The sequence below is a fragment of the Mesoplodon bidens genome (genome assembly GCF_964165515.1).
Source record: "Mesoplodon bidens genome assembly, chromosome: 14".
Lineage (NCBI taxonomy): Eukaryota > Metazoa > Chordata > Mammalia > Artiodactyla > Ziphiidae > Mesoplodon > Mesoplodon bidens.
In genome coordinates this window covers 47,295,839-47,317,835 of record NC_138170.1, presented here as the reverse complement: position 1 = coordinate 47,317,835, position 21,997 = coordinate 47,295,839, and the positions used below count along the sequence as shown (strand labels likewise).

The 21,997-nt window shown below is 38.9% G+C and overlaps 1 protein-coding gene and 1 pseudogene across 33 annotated transcripts in view; one reads left to right on the top strand and one right to left on the bottom strand.

Moving 5' to 3' along the window:
* NRXN1 (neurexin 1) overlaps positions 1-21,997 on the bottom strand; it is a gene marked incomplete at both ends in the record, with an annotated part of 1,149,966 nt that overhangs the window by 851,096 nt on the left and 276,873 nt on the right. The window lies entirely within an intron of this gene.
* On the top strand, positions 5,136-5,572 carry LOC308627499 (protein mago nashi homolog; annotated as a pseudogene). Its single transcript has one exon. The product of its transcript is annotated as a protein mago nashi homolog (transcript).

Sequence of the window (21,997 nt, the reverse complement as noted above, 5' to 3'; positions counted from 1 at the left end):
ACATATTCATAATGGTATGATTATAGTTATGAAACTGAAAAACTGCTGTTCTTTTCGTGTAAAATAAATACATGCTTAGCATAGAATGTTAAAGGCAGCATGGAGTAGTGAAGGACAAAATTAATTTGCTATCAAAATTATTGCAATAAAAGCATACAAAGGAGTTTTTCTCAAATCAAAGGGTTTTAACTAAATCATAATTTTCTGACTGAATCATTTGACATTTCTCTATTCACTGCTTTTTGCATCACATCCTGTCCTCTCAATGAAAGGCATCTATGAGCATGCACTCCTCACTTTAATATCTGGCTGGAAGGCAGGCAGCATCATGGTTAATTAGACAGGCTTCAGAATCCAACCAGCATGATGGCATCCTAGCTCCATCACTTGCAATCTCTGCAACTTGGGCGAGATACTTAATCCCTTTAAATCGCTGCTACTCATCCATAAAATGAAGTTGATAATGGTATCTACATGAAACTGTTATTGCTAGGATTAAATGAGATAATGCAAGTGAGGGGCCAGCACAGTATGTGGTCCATGGTAAGCACTCAGTAAATCATAGATATTTTTACATTTATAGCTGCCCCTCTGGGTGTCGAAAGGAACTGCCTTAACTTTTTCCTCTACAGATGCCATTGCTATTGAATGCCTTCCATTCCTTTCATTTCCTTTCCTTCATTTTTTTCTTTCCATTAAGGAATTCAAACCTAACTTGAACATGGCCTTCCTCTCTCTGTCTTGGCATAGCCCGTCGTGTCTTGATTCACCAAAAGGTTAACAGATGGTGGTGGGAAATATGATGATAATTAAGAAACACCCAGGATCCTCTCCTCTCACTGCCAACGGGACCCTCTAGCTCGGCCTCCTCCCTGCTCAGATCACAAGAGTAACCAGCAGTGACTGGAGCCTAAAGCAGTCCCGTTCAATTTCCGATCATGTCATGTTTTCTCGGCATCCAAAGTTATAATTAGACTTTGTTATAGATATATTGATATGTTAGGTGACAATGTTCTAACAATGGCTGTTGTACAAAACTATCTGCCTCAGGGACATTAAGGGTTAAGGAGACTTCCGTGAGCGCATTGTATCAATGAACAAATGATGTCTGAGTTTCAAGCAACTAGTTCACAAAGGCACTTTTGAAACAGTCCTCTCAGAGACTGGGGGCTGACTTTCCTTTTTTGTTGTTGTTGACTGGGGCCTCCCTGGCCACCAGAGGGTTGCGTACGCATCATCTGCCTCATCAGAGGCTCTTAAAGCTCAGTTCTGAAATAACTACATTTCAAGGGCAGGACCATATTCTCCTCCACTCCTACAGTATCTGCAGAGAGAGTGTCCAGAAATGAGAAAGACCATTTCAAGAGCTGATCAATATCCTGTTCGGGAAGATAGATGAAGGCAGTGGGTTGAAAGCAGAATTTTTTAAAAAGGTGGGGGGGATATGGGGAACAGCTGAATCCTCCAGTTAGCTTCCTTAACCCATTCAGGGTGACTGGAGAATGCTCACACTTCTGTTCAAAGCAAGGAGAGCAAATTCCAGGATGTGTATTAAAGTATACAAATGAACCCCACCCACAGACTTCTCTCACATGCTCTGTGTTCAGAGTAGATTATTAGATTAAGCAAGACAGAGGCTGGCACTAGAGGGTATGCAATAGGTCATTTAGGTTGCACAGGGATCAGAAAAGGATGACCACAACTCAGAAGTGACTTTGTACTCAGGTCCTTGACCTCTAGCTTTGTCTTTCTGAAGAATTTCTTTCCTGGCATTTAGAGTTTACTTGGTATATTCTTGGCAGTTGGGATAGGAGTGGGGAGAATCAGGCAAATGGGAGGACAGGAAGGGAACCAAGAATGTTCACATGTGGGGGAATGTTCCTCCAATTCCTACAGATTTCTTTGTGGATGTATGATGGAAACAGATGTCTCCCTTTTTGTTTATTTTTTCTTGTTTTTGGCACATCATAGATAATCAATTATGTCTGCTGGATTTTTGAGGGTTCCACCCCCTTCCTTTGTCCTCTTTCAAGTCTATTTAATCTTTTCCCAAGACAATCTAGATGGTGGAATTCCAAGTATGATTCCGACTTCAAAGCCAGTGAGACCACACCTAATACATCTGGTCTTCTCCTTCTAACAGACTTCAATAACTCTTCTTGAGGCAGGTCAAGATTCTATTTTCTTTGGTAATTTTCTCTACTTCATCATTCATGAATAAGCTGTTCCACATGGGTGATAGTAATAGTAATAATACCAATGCTTCTATGTGCTAACCTACTAATCCCCTTACACATATTCTTTCATTTAATCCTATGAACAACCCTATCAAGTAGACAAATCACTAGCACCATTTTACAGAAGAGAAAACTGAAGCACAGGGCAGTTGAGGAATTTCCCCAAGGCTCACAGCCAGGAGAAGGTGCATATGGGGTATGAGCCCAAAGAGTCTGTCTCCTCCGTATCATTCACAGTGTCCTGGCTTCTGCTGGGCACCATTTCCTCTGCTATGATCACAAGCAACCTCCTATTTTGAACTGCACCTATTATGTACCATACATGATAGTAAAGATTTCACAAGCATTATTTCACTTCATTTCAAAAACAACATCATCAGCTAGGCATTGCCCTTACTGACAGATGAAGAAACAGAGGTTTGGTAGGGGTTGGTGGGTTGTCAGAGGTCACACAACTAGTAAGTTACACAACCAAGACTAGAATCCATGTTTCTCTAACCCCAAAGGCTATACTTTCACTCAGCATCCCATCCTGGCCCTGCAAAAAGACTCTAACCAACTATTCCTGGACACACCACAGGCCTCCTTTGACACAGTGTGCAGCATCGATAAGGTTAAACGACAAGTGTGATTATGCATTATTGTATTGCTAATATCTCTATGAATAAAATGTCTATTTGATTTTCATTTAACCCCAAAAGAATCTGATTACCAAATAACCACTGAAGAATTATTGCCAATTATGTTCTGTAATTATGGCTCCTGTTAATGACATTAGTGTGCAGCTCTTTCATATTTAGTCCTGTTAATTAATCCCCGTAAGCCCAGAAAGTTATAATCGATACAACAAAGGCACCATGGTAAATTACAAGTAATTCCCAAATCCTTCAAACAGTTTTCAAGGCTCCTTCAGTTTCCTTGGTTAGGACACATTTAGTGTGGGAGCCGGAAGAGTCTGTAGTAACTGATAGCTCTTCACCCGGAATCACCTATTTCAGTAATATGCCTAATTAGGCAAATGCTTAAAATTGGAGTCCCATCTGCCACTAACAAGTATAAATTCCTACAGGGCAATAAAAATAATTAACTGGTTGAGTCAAGAGACCCCCAAATCAGATATACGACATTTCAATTCTCTGAGTAATATATTGCTTCAGATAACACCTATTGTCAGTGAGTGTCTGGTTTCAGTTTTGCAGAAGTTGAATATAGCAAGTAGGTCTAATACTGAAAGTCCCACAAAGAAAACTTCCTGATGGCTCAGTCTCACAGACAGACAAGATAAACAGGCATACTGACAGTGATGCTAGGAATTGATGCTTTATGAAAAACTGGTCTCTGAATTTTATGTTTTTCAAAATCTCCCAATCCATCCTCAGATTTTCCTCATATTTTATCAAACATATGTTGATATACATTAGATTTCTAAAATGGTTATATTTATATGTTTTATTGGAGACAGTTACAGCTATAGTTGTCCAGAGATGCTACAAGCTGTCTCAGAAGTAGTCCATTGCAAGAAGATGTGGCATGACAATCCATTCTGCATCACTGAAAACTAGACTAGTTGGTTTCTGAAGCCTGATCTATGTTAGTCTAGAAGTCAAAGAATCCTGTTCTTTTTGCCAGAGAGGAAAAGGGTCAGAACTCGATCCCCGTTGGCATCCCATGCCCTTCCCTGATTCCATTCTTGTTCTGGAGGATTTCCCAGGAGATAGTACATGACCCTCAGCAGGTGTCTGGCCTCAGAAACAATTTGGGAGGAGGAAACAGAGGCTCAGAATAAATAAAATATCTATGAAAGCATCATTGCATCAAATATAACAGAGAACATGGTTATCTTTAAAGGATTCAAAAAGAGGAATACAATGACAATTTTAGACTGAATATAAATTGGTTCCTTCAGATAAATAATTGTTAGTGGAGAAATTAATCTAACTGGCAATTTAGAAGAATTAGTTTGTAAAATTATAATATTTAAGATCTGGAAATAACCTTAAAGGTCATCTGAAGCCAACTTTCCATTTTACAAATGAGGGAGCTGAGATTCAGAAAGGGTAAGGAACTTGTCCAAGGTTACCCAGTAAATCAATGGTTGAAATAGGACTGGAACAGAGACATCTTAATCACACCATCTGCCACCACTCTCAAACTAAATGACTAGTTCAATTTTAAAAGTTTATAAGAAGGAATGAAATAGGTACAATCTTAGATTTATGGTTTTAAAATGAAAGACTCCGCCCTAACATCACTGACAGTCATTGTTAACATGGATCCTCCATCTTGTCAACATGCAGAATTAAGATGTGAGTAGACATTGGGAGTGTGACCTATACTGCCATATGTTAGGACTGGAGATCTTACCAGATACTGCAGTTCATATTCTACCATCAGCAAGTTTTATACAAATTAATGATAATAATGATGATGATGATGATAGATGATAATGACAGAAGCCTATACTGTTTTAAGGCCAAATTTCATACATAGCATTCAGAGTCCTTATCTGACCAGCCATCATTTAAAAATTTTTTTTTTTGGTGGTTTCCCTAGAGTTTTACTTTAATTTTTTGTTCCAATTATTTACCATTAAAAATTATAAAATTTCACTTAAAACCTGGGTGCTCTTTTCTTATAGGTAGCTCACTAGATGTTGAAAAACAGAACAAAAAGGGGAAAGGGAAGGGAAGGAAAGGAAAACCAAAACATTCCTTTCCTGTTTGGCTGAGCAGTATTTGAGTTCCTGACTCTGCTTTAATGTTTCCTTATTCTAGCATCACCATCAAAATTCCTACACAAGTGGTTCTTCTAACCACCACCAAAGTACCTATGCAAGTACTAATTAGCTAGCATAAGTTAATGTAGATTTCCTTGAAATTAAAAGCAGTTTTCAGAGCCATGGAGAGTGACTTCTATCTGCATTACTGCAGGGGTCACAAGGGCAAGTTCAGCTTCGAACTCCTGGAGTGTGAGTTCTGACCCAATGGGATCGAGATATCCCAATAACAACAATTATAAAACTGATATGATCAGAAAAGAGGTTTATGTACATAAAAGCATGATGGAGGAACTGAAGAGAATAATCGATGACACTGAAATTCCCAAAGGGGATAATGCTTTGTGGCCTCCTCCCGACTAAGGGCGCCGGGCAGGAGCTTGAAATCATCATTGGAGATGAACATATTTCCTTCATGACATCAAAAATTGATTCCCTTATTGATGTCAATCAATCCAAGAATCCAGAAGGCTTATGAGTATTTTATTATCTTCTCCAGGACCTGAAGTGTTTGGTCTTTGGTCTTACTGAATTACACTTCAAGATTAAGCCAATCTAGATTGAATATTGGTGTGGACACAAGGAGTGTGGGAGTAGCTGCTTTTAATCACCGTTATCAGGACATTATTGTGTATAATATTTTTTATAAACTATAAATGATTGTCTTTAATAAATAACATAACCAAAAAAAGCAGTTTTCACCCTTTTAACTTCAAAGGGAATAAGAAATAAATCTTCAGAATGTCACACTCAATAACTATGCTTCTTAAAGCAAAATATATAGAATGCATCATCAAGGATACATATTCCCTCATGAATAATGCTTATGGGATTGGCCCTTTCTTTGTTGTATTTACTCTTTCTTGCTACCCAATAAGAACACACTTTGAGAAAATAAGACAAAAGAAGACATTCTGATTTAAGAAGAAAGTGAAGGGGAGAGGTGGCAGTGGCACAGGTGGCATCTAAGGTCTACCTGAAGGTTCTAAGAGATGGGCCACTTGTGCAAAACTATGCCTGTGAAAGCCTTAACTTGAATTTAATGTTTCCCATGCCCGGTTTAATCACATCTATAGAATTGTTTTTATAGCTTTGAATAAATAAGAGATTACTACTTGAATATTTAGTCCATTGAGCACTATTGTATACATTTACAATTGTGAACAGATAAATTCGTGTTTTCCGTTGAATGTGGGTCTGAGTTAGCAAAGTGTACTCTCAAAGAAAGAATTCTCTAGGACCTGATTTCCATCTTCTCCCAAAGTAGGGCTTATATACACGCTGGGGGAAATAAACTTCCAAGTGATAGCAGCAAAACCCAGCTGTTTGTGCAAGTCACACTACCTTGCATGGGAATTAACAAAAGCTTGCCAGCAAACATGCAAGAGCTGCAATTCTCAGAGGAGAAACAGGCTCCACCCTACATACCACCTTTTGTAAGTACAGGACCTGAAACAGCATGTGGTCAGTGCTCCTTGAGTGTACAAAGGTGTGGAAAGGCACGCATGATCCCCAGTTTTAATGATGGCTCTAGTATTAGAGAGTGGAAGAAGCTCCCCTCAGCTTTCGAACAGCCTACTTACTCTTAGCCAGGAAGAAGAGGAAAAAAATAATCATACAATTCAATGAGCCATTTTCCAAATGAAAGATGACTCACTTAAGCAAAACTTTCTGCAGGTGTCACTTCTCAAGGATGCTTAAGAGAAGGGCCCATCAAACCTGTTCTGAGGGCTAAAGCAATGCACAATCTGTATCACCCAGCATGGTGCCTGGCAAATAGTAAGAACGAGGACATAGTTACTAATGAATTATATACAGCCTGCTCAGTTCAGAACAGTTATCCTGAGCACAGAAGCTCTTAAGCACTGGTTTATAGAGGTGGTTACAAGTATTGATTCAGACTCAAACAGCCCCTTTTAGCACCGTTAGTCTTTTTTTTTTTTTAAATCTTTATTGGAGTATAATTGCTTTACAATGGTGTGTTAGTTTCTGCTGTATAACAAAGTGAATCAGCTATACATATACATATATCCTCATATCTCTTCCCTCCTGCGTCTCCCTCCCACCCTCCCTATCCCACCTCTCTAGGTGGTCACAAAGCACCAAGCTGATCTTCCTGTGCTATGAGGCTGCTTCCCACTAGCTATCTATTTTACATTTGGTAGTGTATATATGTCCATGCCACTCTCTCACTTTGTCAGCACTGTTAGTCTTAATCCAACTGAATTATTTTACAAAGTAAGCCAAAAACATAAACTCAGGTAAATTAAAAATAGGTAAAAGAGCATACAAATCCTCAAGAAACAACAATTCGTTGGCCTGCCTATTATCTCCATTTGTAAAATTATTCCTTTCCTCCAAGGTTCACAATGCTTAGCCTTCTGAGATGTAAATATACCTCACAGGATATTAACCTCTGTCAATGGAAATAAAACTGTAATTGATTTGGTTCTGCGATTATCTAACATATAAACATGTGCTCATTGAGAAAAATGATGTCTGGACAACTGACATTGTATTTCTGCCAAATACCAAGCTGATGTTCATAAAATCTTACTGGAGAGCACCCAATGCTAACTATAGGATTTCAAACTGCTGATTTGCAGAGATGAATCATGAAGCAATCTACATTGTGTGGGTAATTAGAATTCCCATCCTTATCCATCCTCTGAAAAGAAGCCTAAATTTTTTATTTGGAAGCCACTTTGAAAAGCTTTCATTAATTTAAATTTCAGAACAGATTTCTCCCCATTATGTGTATTCAACTAAAAGCCTATTAAATACAACACCACGATAAGAGTGAACAAATAGCAGGTTTTTCCAAGGCATCCATTTTATTTTATTCCAGGATCCAGAGGCATTGACAATTCAGAGATTGCTGCAACACTTAGAATCTTTTGAAGGCTAGAAAGAATCGTTAATAATTTAGTGATTTCTAATCCTCTACAATTTGTTTAAACATGTGAGACAAATGAGTCCGTGTTCCTTAAAACTGCCCACAACTTAAGCAATTTAATAGTTGCTAATTAGATGCATTTAATTCCAATTTAAAAACCATCTTTACTTGGTATGCTCTTCATAGAAATACTATTCAGCTGAATCCTATTATAACTGACATGGTTTATTTATTACACTTCATCCGAGGAAAAAAGAACATACCCAAAAAGCATTGTTATTTAATCTTGGTGTTAATTTACTCATATGCTTCAAAAGTCTAGAGATTTGGTATTATTTGAACTTGGTGAAACATATAAAGTTTCTTGGCTCTGCCTTTAATATTTGGGGGGAAAATAATTCTGTTAGGGTTTTCAAGATGGCTAAGATTGTGGGACAAAAATAAGAGAAGAGAATAAAATAAGGCTGAGATGGTATAAGTCCCATGATTTTATATATCTATACAGGAGAGGAACAGGTTTTGAGGAAATCATGATGGGAATTAGATGCGTTACGCATGTTGAACAGAGAAGGCTCCCGGCAAAAACAAATAAGATGCCAAGATGCCTCTCCATTATGGCCAACACAAAAGGAGAAAAGAAGACGACAGTGTCACAAGAGTCTACAAATAACTAATCCCTCTCATGTACATCTTGATTTGCAGTCCAGCCTGGCAGCAAAACCTCAGGCTCTCCGTTACCCACTTACAAGGCAGCTTCACATGGTAGACTATTATTATTAGCAGCATTATTATGACCATTTCCAGTTATCTTTTCTCTTCTTATCTCTCTCCTGAGGCTGTTACAAGAGAGATTACCTGAAAAGGGAAGGAAATAAGTACCCAAAAAGGTTAAAGGAAGAAAAACTGCATGTTTTCAGAAAACTTTGTAAGACTGATGAGGTAGGGGAATAAAATGAATAAAATGATTATATCATGTTCCATGCAGTCTGACAAGGTAATCCCTAAGTGGGAGAATTTTTTTCTCAGCCGCAAATTTCTAGCTGTGTATAGAGTATGACTGACAAGCCACAAACATAAATTAGTGAAACCGAAAGGAAGCCATTTGGCTGCTCGTTATTTTACCATTTGCTACATTTCAATAAATTCATGATGACAAGTTGAGGGTTAGGGGGAATTCCTAAAGGCATTAATGTACTGGTTTAGTTGAAGAATAAAATAATACTACAGGAAAATAACTGGCTTTGATAAACATATTGAATTAGTATACCAAAAAAGGAAAATGGATAGGTGATTCATTCACTGTTCACTTGAGATCTCTTAAATTATAAAAACAAAAATAGCCTGTTCCCTATAAAAAGACAAAGGCAATGCCATTTGGTGTTTTGATAATCAGGCCTACTTGTGGGATCACTGATCTTCTGATTGGATATTGATCTCACTTCTAAGTGCTTTTACTATCACAGTATGCTCCTAGTTCACTTTACATATATACACATTCTCTTATTATTTATTAAAAATAAATTTATAGGGCTTCCCTGGTGGCTCAGTGGTTGGGAGTCCACCTGCCAATGCAGGGGACCCAGGTTCGTGCCCCGTTCCGGGAAGATCCCACATGCCGCAGAGCGGCTGGGCCCGTGAGCCATGGCTGCTGAGCCTGCGCTCCGCAACAGGAGAGGCCACAACAGTGAGAGGCCTGTGTACTGCAAAAAAAAAAAAAAAAAAAAAGGATAAATCTCATGTTAAGTATTCTTACCATAGTAAAATAATACTGAAAAAAAAGTTAAATTTGAAGGAGACTAAATTCAATACACTACACTTACTAACACAAAGTGAGAAGGAGAATCAACTGCTTTTTTCCCCCAATCAATTCCTTGCCTTTGAAATGCCACAGTTTTCTATATGTCATATAAAATGGTATGGAATATGAATTATCTGGAAAATTTCCTCAATTGTCTATTTCACTTTGCAATATGAACACAGCCTGCATTTATAACCATAAATTTAAAGGGAAAAATATTTTAAAGATATATCAGGCTACTGTAATCTAAGTATATTGTTTTGCTGTGGTTCCTTTTTGGGACTGAATATCAAGATGCAGTCCACTATGCCAAAAGCCTCTAGCTTTCCAGAAATTGAAAGCCTTCGCCAACAAATCACAACTGTTTTACCATATGCCTCTTTGTTCTGCCAAGTATTACCAGCCTGTTCTACTTTTAAGCAAATTTCATTATATTATAGCTCAGAGCAATGTTCATTAAAAAGTATTACTGAAAAATGTCAAGTTGTTTTTATATAGAAACTGGAATTTATTTTCTACTGAAAAGTCAGATATTTATTGAACACAAGACATTTTTTAAATATTGATCTCATTTCACAAGTCACTTCAAAATTGTCAGTCTTGGGCTTCCCTGGTGGCACAGTGGTGGAGAGTCTGACTGCCGATGCAGGGGACACGGGTTCGTGCCCCGGTCTGGGAAGATCCCACATGCCGCGGAGTGGCAGGGCCCGTGAGCCATGGCCGCTGGGCCTGTGTGTCTGGAGCCTGTGCTCTGCAGCGGGAGAGGCCACAGCAGTGAGAGGCCCACATACCAAAAAAAAAAAAAAAAAAAAAATTGTCAGTCTTTATCTTGACTGTGAAGGTTCAGGCCACAAAATGACTGTCTGAAGCATTTTCTGTCTTGCACCAGTTCACTTTCACTAGTATCTCCCATTGATGCAGATCAACCCTAACCTTTCTGGAATCGGCCTAGTCTCAGATCAGTGGAAAATCTCTTCCCTGTTTCTTCACACTCATATTCATCCTCTCCTTGACCAATTTGCTTATTTTTCTGTCTCCCAGCCACAGCCTTCCTGATAACGTCCCAATACAGTCATATTTTAGGTGATTATAAACTTCATTATAGCCTGTTCACTTTATATAGTATAATACAGTCCAAATAAAACTAGCCTAGAAATCTCACCTCCACAACTTCTAGTTATGTGACCCTTAATAAAGCCACTTAATCTTTGGAGTCTTCATTTCCTCATCTATAAAACGGATGACTACTTCCTGCCCTTCCTTTTGAATCCAGTTTGTGAGCACAAAATTTGCTAAGGCATGTTCAGACATTCTGTATCTCATTTACCACAAACCAAACACAAAACCAGAGAGCTTCATTTTGAATCACCAAGCTCTTTCCTAAGGAACTGTTTCTCTTTGTCTTCAGATGGTAAAACCCACTGGCCGTTAAGAGTCTGTGATCCAAAAATGATAGGATTAATCTTCATTATCTATTGAAACTAGGTTTAGCATTTGATTCTAGGTCCAATGAAGACTCATAAAATGTTGGGCTTTAAACCAGGAGAAAAGCAAGATATTCTTGCTTCCTCTGAGGAAAAAGAATGTTTTTAATCCCCTGAGGAAAATCAGATATACTCAAATTGGACCACATTATATATTTAAGCTAACAATAACAACAATGATAGAAATAATTCAATTGTTCTTAAATCCTAGGCCAAATCAGTCTGTGAAGATTTCTGGGGCTTTCCTAAGCTCTGGAGGGGAGCTGAATCATGCATTGAGGCTGCCTTTATTCTAATATACTACATTTATATGCAGTAAAATCAGGATAAAATGGAAATCAAGGTCACTTTTGATGTGAAAGAAGTGACAAAAAAGTATCTAGAGGGACAGCAAGGAACAGAATGGGAGTGAGATAAGAAAAAACAGGCCTACTTAAATTGCCTTGCTAAATGTTATGAAGAGACTCTGAATGGTGAGAATTGTGAGCTGGGTATCTGTATAAAACCCACAAGGCTTTTCTTTGCACTTCCTTTTGCTACAATCTCTTTCCTTCCCATGGGGATCTTTCTCTAGTATTGTCTATCTCCTTAGCAATGAGGGAATGGAGGCTGGCCAAATCATCCATCATGAGTCTGTCACCCTATTCTCTAGGTATGGCTTCATCTAAAATAAAATTATAAGCATATAACTTCCCATCTCACAAATACAGGGGTGACAGGGAAGCTCAAAGTAAAGCAGAGTGCATTCTAGGTGCTAGTGTAGAAATTATGATCATTTAAGTACCACATTTAAACTGCATTTATTTAGAAAGAGCTCAAAAAGAATGACAAGAAAAACACTGACTCTACTAAACAAATAAATAGAGTCACTTTTGACGTTCTATTAAGAGATATTTATCAAGAGCGTGAAAATGTTCATACCCTTTGTCCTATTAATTCACATCAGGAAATCAACCTGAAGAAACACTGTTTTCTGCACAAAGGTGTTCATTGCAGGATTATTTAGAAAGGCAAAGCTTTGGAGAAAACCTAAATATCCAACAGGAGTAAAATAGTAAGTCTATTAATAAAGAATAGGCAGTTAATTTTTTTAAAATGTTAGTGGAATAGAAAAATATTCTGATATGTTAAGATCAACATGATCTCAAATTTTTTTGGTTTATATTATACACATAAGAAGATTAGGACATCGAATCAAGATTTAGCAGTGTTGGAATTATAGCTACTTTTTTACTTTCCTCCTTAGAGCAGTTTTTGGTTTGTTCCTAATAAAATCAATAAATATTATGTCATTGTAAAAATAATCCATACCTGTTGGGTATTTATGTGTTAAAACTGAAAGCCTAATCTGCTGGAAGTCTGAGAAATGGCTGTGTTTCTGTGGCGAAAGAATGCTTTAAAGAGAAAAAGCACAGCATACTAATGTGAGAAAGCCTGTTTGTCTTTAAACGGGATGGTTTTCTCGGGGACACACTGGAGTCAATATTTTTCCTCCTGAATGACAGGATTTCTGTATTAAAGAGTTTGTTTGTGGAGACAAATAGTGCCTCTCCAATGTGCAGAGAAGCATCTTGAGTAACCAACTACAGGATTCCACAAAAATTATGGAACCCTCCTTTCAGGTTCAAGTACGTGAGTTAAGCAGGAACAGTTATAGAATCAGTAAAAAAAGGGGAAGGGTAAGCTGTGACAAAGCGAGAGAGAGGCATGGACATATATACACTACCAAACGTAAGGTAGATAGCTAGTGGGAAGCAGCCGCATAGCACAGGGAGATCAGCTCGGTGCTTTGTGACCACCTAGAGGGGTGGGATAGGAAGGGTGGGAGGCAGGGAGACACAAGAGGGAGGAGATATGGGGACATATGTATATGTATAACTGATTCACTTTGTTATAAAGCAGAAACTAACACACCACTGTAAAGCAATTATACTCCAATAAAGATGTTAAAAAAAAAGGGGGAAGAGAAAAAAAAAGAGTATGGGAAAGAAATAGTACAGAAAGAAAAGGAGAGCAAATTGATAATGATTTTGTAACCAGACTGTGGCATGAGCAAATAAAACTAAAGAAATAGAGAATAAGTCTCATCTCTCTCATTACACACAATATATCCCTATTTTAAAAGTTCTCATTAAAGCACTTAATTAAATATTGTTTAGTAATATGAGTAATACCCGAATATGGTATAGTAATACCAGTCAAAACCTACCAATTATCTTGGGCACTAAAATGGTGCCCAAGCATTGACAGTCTTTGATGGGACTAGATTCAAGTATGTTGGATTCTCTTTTCCTTATGCTTCATGTCATTTCATGGCAAAGTTGCAACTTTGATGCTTAGAACTGCCAATGTTTACTGAATGGCTGACTCTCTAGTTACCAAGATTAATTAGCTAAAAGACCAAATCTAGATGCTAACGAAGCCTAAAGGACTTATCTAACAGTTAATGCACTGGAATATTATTCATTAAAGAGCAAGAAACAAAGGTTGATTTTATTTTCCTTCTTATGAGCTATTTTTAAATAACCATTATTCTGGCTTTTTTCCCCCCAGAAATGAATTAGGTTGGTGGTATTCTTTGCTGCTTCTCTGTTTCACTTTCCAGAGTAATATGGTCTTTTTTCCCCCCTTTTGTCCACACTGGTCGTGCAGATCAACTTCATGTCAGAAAATAAAAACTAAAAGAAAAATCACTTTTGAGAGCTCTCACACATCTATCTTCACCAAACTAATCACAAAGCTATGCTTCCAAGACCATCAGGTAATATGAGTGTGGTCTATTCCAGCACGAGGATTCTTTCCAAGGCAGTTTGGAACTAATTTACTAGGGTGACTGGTGAGTCAGGTTTTCATCCCATAAAATGATTATGGCCCAAGGGAACATATGAGAAAACAATGCACAGGGGTTTCTAAGTTATTAATTAGCATGAGGATTATCTTCAAACCAAAAATAAAAAGCAATCATTAATTCTTGGCAACAGCAAAATATGAGAGCAATGGTGTACACAGGTTATTTCTAAACCAGAAAACACTTTTCAATAATTCTCATTAGGGGGGCTTCCCTGGTGGTGCAGTGGTTGAGAGTCCACCTGCCGATGCAGGGGACACGGGTTTGTGCCCTGGTCCGGGAAGATCCCACATGCTTTGGAGCGGCTGGGCCCGTGAGCCATGGCCGCTGAGCCTGCGCGTCCGGAGCCTGTGCTCTGCAACGGGAGAGGCCACAACAGCGAGAGGCCCGCGTACCACACACACACAAAAATAATAATAATTCTCATTAGGGGAGGAGGGACAAATTAGGAGTGTGGGATTAACAGATACAAACTACTATACATAAGATAGATAAACAACAAGGATTTACTGTATAGCATAGGGAATTATATTCGATATTTTGTATTAACCTATAATGAAATATTTGAAAAAAAAACTGAATCACTATGCTGTACCCCTGAAACTAGCCCAATATTGTAAATCAACTATACTTCAGTAAAAATATATAAATAGATAAATAAATAAATAAATCTCATTATAAACAAGTCACTATTATTAGTGAAATATTGGGGTTAAATCACACATTGCCCATGTATGTATATTTCAAGATAAGAATGATACCACTCATACAAATCCTTCTTTGTTTGCCTGTTTAATTAAGAGTAGAATTTGTAAATCTTACGGTGCATTGCATGCAATGTCTTGCTGACTAGTCAGAAGCGGAGCTGATGGGAGCCTGGTGCTCAGAGACTTCCTGAGCTCTGAGGTTCCACATTTTGGGATGTGTTCTACATATGGAGTATGTCTTCTCAGCCTGGGCATCTAGGTAACTTACAAATGTCAAGAACACTGGCAGAAAACAAGAGGCACTGGATGAGGAGCCAGTCACCAATTTTGCCACCATCTTGGCATATGATTCAGGAAATATCAATCAGTCTGCATGTCAGCTACTGAATCTAACAGATAAGATAAGCAAACAGTTGGGAAGAATTCAGTGAGACTGCACAAGAAAGTTCATTGAAAATAATACATGTTGTGAAAGTGCAAGACACAGTTATGAAAGGGCTAATATGTCAGGAACATCATAAGCTTCAGAATAATCCCTTACGGTCTATTTTTGCTTCAGTTAAGGAGATGAGGGTAAATATGCATTATGCAATTTCATTCTGTGGATAGCAAAGATGGGGCCACCATGGCCAAGAGTTTAGTTAATTAATCTGGAACCTCTCCTGACCAGTGTTGAGCACTATCAATCTAAACAACCTGTGTTTTCATTTATTTAGTGAACAACTGATAAAGGTCATCAGAGTAAAGATCACTCCCATAGCATATCTAGCACCACCAGTTAATTGGAGGAAAGGTATTCTCCACTTATCAAGTCTCAGGAAGCTGCCTCTAGGAGAATTACAGCTTTGGCACAAGCAGATCATAGACTCAGTTTATGCTTCAGGAAACTCTATTTAGTGGTGACTGCACATAGGTCATTTTTTAAAATCTCCCTACACACAGCCTGATCCTGTACTACTCAAACCCGTCAATTGTTATGATTCAATACTCTTCAAAGGCCTCAAGCTGATGTTCAGTATTCCACTGGGAGCTTGGAAAATGGATCTGTCCCTTCACTGAGTTATTAGGGAAGTTTCAACACATCTTTTCATCAGCATGAGAGAGTCCAGAGAACCCAGCCTCTGTAAATTCAGAGAAGGGATCTTGTAGTTTTCGGCATATGGAAAGGTTGTTAGTCACACATTGTTTGTTTCAACTATAGGCCTCCGCTCAGGCCCCTCTCTTCTCTGTTTCCCTTCACCCTACCAGTCAAATCTTACCTATTCCCCAGACCTGGACAGAGTCCCATCTCCTTTATGAAGACTCCTCTAACGAGGGGAAGTCTCTCCTCTGCTGGACTGTGAGGCAGCTCTCCCCACTCAAATCACCTCTTCTTCTGCAGCTCCTATCTTGTTAAGCCACCATGCACTCTTATCATACCCACCCTCACCCCTACATCCTGTCTTTAAAAAACATCCCTGAGAATCCCTACATACGTATCTCAGATCCCACACTTCAAAAAAAAAAAAATCCTGTAACCCATTGTAGCAGTGAGTTTCAATTGTGTGTGCATATGTGGGGGGACTGATAGCGACATCAAATCTCTAAGGCAGGGTGGGTAGGCCGGCTGGGTAGGGCATGTGTAATATGGCATGTCCTTCCACGGCTGACTTACCTGGAGCTGAGATTTTCTGCTCAGAGCCAGTACCTCTATTTATTCACATTGTCCCAGTCTCTGAAACTTCTATCTCACTCAACATCCTCTCAACTGATATTCCCACCTCTGGTCCTATTCTACTAACCATGACCTCAACCAACCAACTAATTTTCTACCTTGCTTGCTGAGTGATCTTCAAAAATGCAAGCCCAATTCTGTCATATGCCCTTGTTAAGTCCTTCAGTGTCTCTCCATCCACTTTCCGGTAAAGTCCAAACTTCTCAGCAAGATAGAGAAGGTTACCACTTCTGTTCTGACCTTTCCTAACTTTCTAGCCCTTTCTCTCCCCATCCTCTGACCCCTTCCTCCTTTCCTAGACCAGCTCTTGTCCTGAAGCATTATGTGCACTTCTTTAAATAGCACCAGTCATTTCTTTAGAGCTTTTGCACAAGCTGTTCTTCCTGGCTGACCCTTGCTCTACCTTGCCTGACTAAATAGGCTACTTAGCTTCTTCTCTTTAAGACCCTCTTCCTTATCACTTCCTCCCAGTGGCCTCCTTTGACCTCTGCAGGGCTTTTAGGAGCCCCCCTTCCTTTTGCTTTAGCATTAAATTACCATGGTCTTTATCACAATGTATCACACGCTAATTACCTGCTTAGCGTCTGTCACCATCTCACATCACACTGGACTATCAGCTCTTCAAGCCAAGGCAGGTGTCTTACTGGTTTTTTTCTTTCCTTGTTGGTATGCTCAGTGTCTGGCATTGTGTTTGGCACTAAGGAGTGACTGAATACATGACTGGATAAATAAGAAGACATTTCAAAAAGCCATGAAAAAGTAAAATGAGTCTGTACAGTATAATGGAATGGTTATGAAACTCACACTCAGCAGTTTTTTGAATCTCCACAAATCAAACTACTTTAGGGCCAGCTTATCCAGTTTTATCAATAAGATTATTAATATCGGGCTTCCCTGGTGGCACAGTGGTTGGGAGTCCGCCTGCCAATGCGGGGGACATGGGTTCGAGCCCTGGTCCGGGAGGATCCCACATGGCAAGGAGCAACTGGGCCTGTGTGCCACAACTGTGCTCTGGAGCCCTCCACGGAGCCTGTGCTCTGCAATGGGAGGGGCCACCGCAGTGAGAAGCCCGCCCACCGCAGCCGGGAGTGGCCCCCCCCACCCCGCTCTCCGCAGCTGGAGAAAGCCCACGCGCACACCAGCGAGGACCCAGCGCAGCGAAAAATAAATAACTAAAATAAATAAATAAAAGATTATTAATATCATTCTCTACTTCTCAAAGCTTCTGTGAGAATAGACTAGTTTCTGTAATTAAAAGCTATATGATGTTACTATTAATTACTCTCAACTGGTTACTTAATTTCCTGACTGCCCAAAACACTCTCTGGACCATGGATTTTCAACTGCAGGGCCAGAGAGAGCTGGGATCAGGTCTATCTGTTATTTTACAAATAATCACTTCTTATTTAATTTCTCTAGGCCTCAATTTTTCCATCTGTGAAATAACAATGGCTACCCTATTGTTTTTTATGGCTACTAAGTGGGATAATACATATAAGATATATAGCTTAATTAATGCCTAACACTAATAAGAGCTTAATTAATGATTCCTCTTCAAATTATTATTATTATTATTTTTACAGCTGGTGCCTAAAAAATACTTGATGCATTAAAATTAATCAGTTTAAAACTTTTAATATCTAAGAACCAAATTTCTAATTTTGCTTCCCAGCCAAGATGTGGAGGGAGAAAAGGAAGGAGTACAGCACAGAAAGATTAGTTTTCCTCCAGCACATGTCAGAGTTCCCCACTTTTGCCTTGTAACTCTGCCATTGAAGGTGATATTTCATCCTATGAAGTCGGTTATGAGATTTCCTATAACAGAGTAATGAAAAAGCCTATAACAACTAGTGACCTGCCTTCCCTGCTGTTCCCTCCACAGAATAATTTTGCCATAAAAAAATAAAGGGGACATCTCCTTTTATTGAATTATGACAAATTTTCAACTGACTTATTCCTCTTGGTACTTAGGAGTGTCCTACTTTCTCCTCTGATGACACTCCCACTGAGATGACATGTGACACATCCCAGGGAAGCATCAGAACTAAAGAGAAGGTTAAGACTGGGCCACATCATCCATCAGCACTTCCTTTTGCTTTAAGAAGAAACATCACTCCCCATCATCACATCAGTCTGCCTCTCTCTGTGCTAAGGATTCTTTTATTTCACTGCCCAAGAAGTGATTTACAGGCAAAAGCCCATGCAAAGCAGCAGAGCTACCAACTATCTCCCTCCCCGCTCCCTCCTTCCCTCTCTTTCATATATATATACAATATCTACTATGTGCCAGCCACTGAGCAACAAACAAAACCTGCCCCTACAGAATTATGGGAAGACATGACATAAAGAAAATGTGTTCCTAAAGAATTCCAAGTCGAACAAATGACAACCAAATCGTACTTTAAATGCGCCAATAAAACATGATCTCTACAGTTGAGTTTTAAAAACAATATTGTCTTTGGAGTCTGGCAATCCTTTAGCACCTTAGCTCCAGCTACAGAAAAGGTGAAAATTAGAAGCATGCATTGAACATTTATTATGTACCAGAAACTCTGCTATGCCCTTTTCAGGTATCCTCACGTGACTGTCACACATACACAAAAATGCCTATGTGATAGTATGCTTATCATTATAAACATTTTACAGATGAGGAAACAGATTCAGAGCAGTGAACACTAAGCCCGAAGTCATACTGTTAGTAGACGGCCTTGAACCCAGGCAACCAGGCGGTAGAGCATGTGTGCACAGATTGAGAGTCTATGACACATTGTCTGCAAAGGTGCTTCAGAAAAACATTGAAGGAGTGAATAGATGAGTGTCATGAATCTGAAAATCAAACCACACCAACACCACTCAGGATCATTAAATTGCCAAAATGTTCAAGAGCTTCATTTGTTGTATTCATAACTTTTCAGTGTATGATGGAAATAAGTCCCTCATCTCCCAAGAGTAGCATACCTGTAACACTTCCTGCTGAATATATTAATCATGTATTTATAAATTTGCAGAGAAACTTCCCTCAAAGTTCAATTGTCTATAAGTTGCTATTGTTGTTGTTTAAACAAAGAAGACATCTGGTACTTCCTGTTTCATCTTATCTCAAGTTGAGATTTGTGGGGAAAAAAAACAGATATCAGACCAGCTCCTATGAAAACTACTCTGACCAACCAAGAGATACGTTCTTTCCATGGAAGCAATTTAACTATCTTGCAGAACATCTGAAGCACAATACTTAATTTGAGGGGGAAAAATTGCTTTCTTTCCTTCTCCCATTCTAGTACATGTTACCAGGTTTTCCTGTGTCCATAACACTAATTTTTCACTTTAAAAGAGAGACAACCTAAACCTTCTGGAATGTAACATAACTGTACCAGGTTAGCCATGAGGAAATGTAGCCTTAGGAGAGAGAGAAGGTAAGGGAACTCCTCTCAGACATAATGAAGACAAGAGCAAGTTGTCACCAGGAAAGGAAAAGTAGCACCTCCTAGGTACATGTCTCTCTTTTCTCATTTCTCCTTGTTTCCTTGTCGTCACCACTCCAGGGAAGGGGGGAGTAGAGGATTTCCTGCCAAACAATGCTTTAGTACCGACTGAAGGATGGTGATTGTAACTGCATTCCGTGTCCTATATGCAAGTTCGAGGGAGGGGCGGACTGAGGAGAATGCATATAGGACACCAAATGATGATGCTTCTACATGCATCGACAGGAAGATCCGCATATCCAGAAGAGCAACGCCCTTGCACAGTATTTCAGTCATGCTTCTTGTAAGAATCTAATAAAAATCTGAGTATCAGGGTGGAGGGGTTAGGAGGAGGGAAGCAGGTGAAAACAATAATAAAAACAGTGAGCCAGAATGTTTTAAGCTTTCAGAAGCTCAACAGAGCAGAAGCTATTGTGAGATAGGAATGGAAAGGTACTGACAGATAAATTGATGTATACCAGCAATATCTTAAATTAATTCCTTGCCATTGATCACATAAGAAATCAAAGTTAACAGTCTCATGGGTCTTTATACCCAGGGGGAGGAAGGAAATTTTGAATGACCTGGTCTTTTGTATCTGGGCAGATAATCAGACAATTAGAGCTTGTCATGTGCTACAACGAAGCTCTCGACTGTCATGAATCACAGTCATGCTCATTTTAAAAGAAGATTCATAAGAGTGAACTGCTTTTTAAAGAATATATTGCTTTCACATTTCTTCTAAGAACCATAGAAATTAGGGAGAACCAGGGAAGACAGGTTTCTATCCATCAGAAAGAACAGAAATGGGCTTTGACATGCTTGGCTAAGTATCTTCCCCATGATTTATGGCCTGAGGTGTTGCTTACATGGATGGGATGGGGTTGGGGTGAGGGAACTGAAATCATGATCTGAGAAGCACCTATATCAGAAGCAATGGAATTGCTTACAAAATTGCATATCCTAGAAGAAAGAAGAACTACAATCCTGCAGCCAGTGGAACAAATACCACATTCACAGAAAGATAGACAAGATGAAAAGGCAGAGGACTATGTACCAGATGAAGGAACAAGATAAAACCTGAGAAAAACAACTAAATGAACAGGAGATAAGCAATCTTCCAGAATGAGAATTCAGAATAATGATAGTGAAGATGATCCAGGACCCTGGAAAAAGAATGGAGGCAAAGATCAAGAAAGATGCAAGAAATGTTTAACAAAGATCTAAAAGAATTAAAGAACAAACAGAGATGAACAATACAATAACTGAAATGAAAACTACACTAGAAGGAATCAGTAGCAGAATAACTGAGGCAGAAGAACGGATAAGTGACCTGGAAGACAGAATGGTGGAATTCACTGCTGTGGAACAGACTAAAGAAAGAAGAATGAAAAGATGACAGCCTAAGAGACTTCTGGACAACATTAAATGCAACAACATTTGCATATAGGGGTCCCAGAAGGAGAAGAGAGAGAGAAAGGACCTGAGAAAATATTTGAAGAGATTATAGTCAAAAACTTCCCTAACATGGGAAAGGAAATAGCCACCCAAGTCCAGGAAGTGCAGAGAGTCCCATACAGCATAAACCCAAGGAGAAACATACTGAGACACATAGTAATCAAATTGGAAAAAATTAAAGACAAAGAAAAATTATTGAAAGCAGCAAGGGAAAAATGACAAATAACATACAAGGGAACTCCCATTAGGTTAACAGCTGATTTCTCAGCAGAATCTCTACAAGCCGGGAGTGGCATGATATACTTAAAGTGATGAAAGGGAAGAAACTACAACCAAGATTACTCTACCCGGCAAGGATCTCATTTAGATTCGATGGAGAAATCAAAAGCTTTACAGACAAGCAAAAGCTAAAAGGGGAAGGGAAAGAGGGAAGTGTATAGCTATACAAGCCTATCTTAAGAAATAAGAAAAATGTCAAATAAACAATCTAATGTTACACCTAAAGGAACTAGAGAAAGAAGAGCGAACAAAACCCAAAGTTAGCAGAAGGAAAGAAATCATAAAGATCAGAGCAGAAATAAATGAAATAGAAACAAAGAAAACAATAGGAAAGATCAA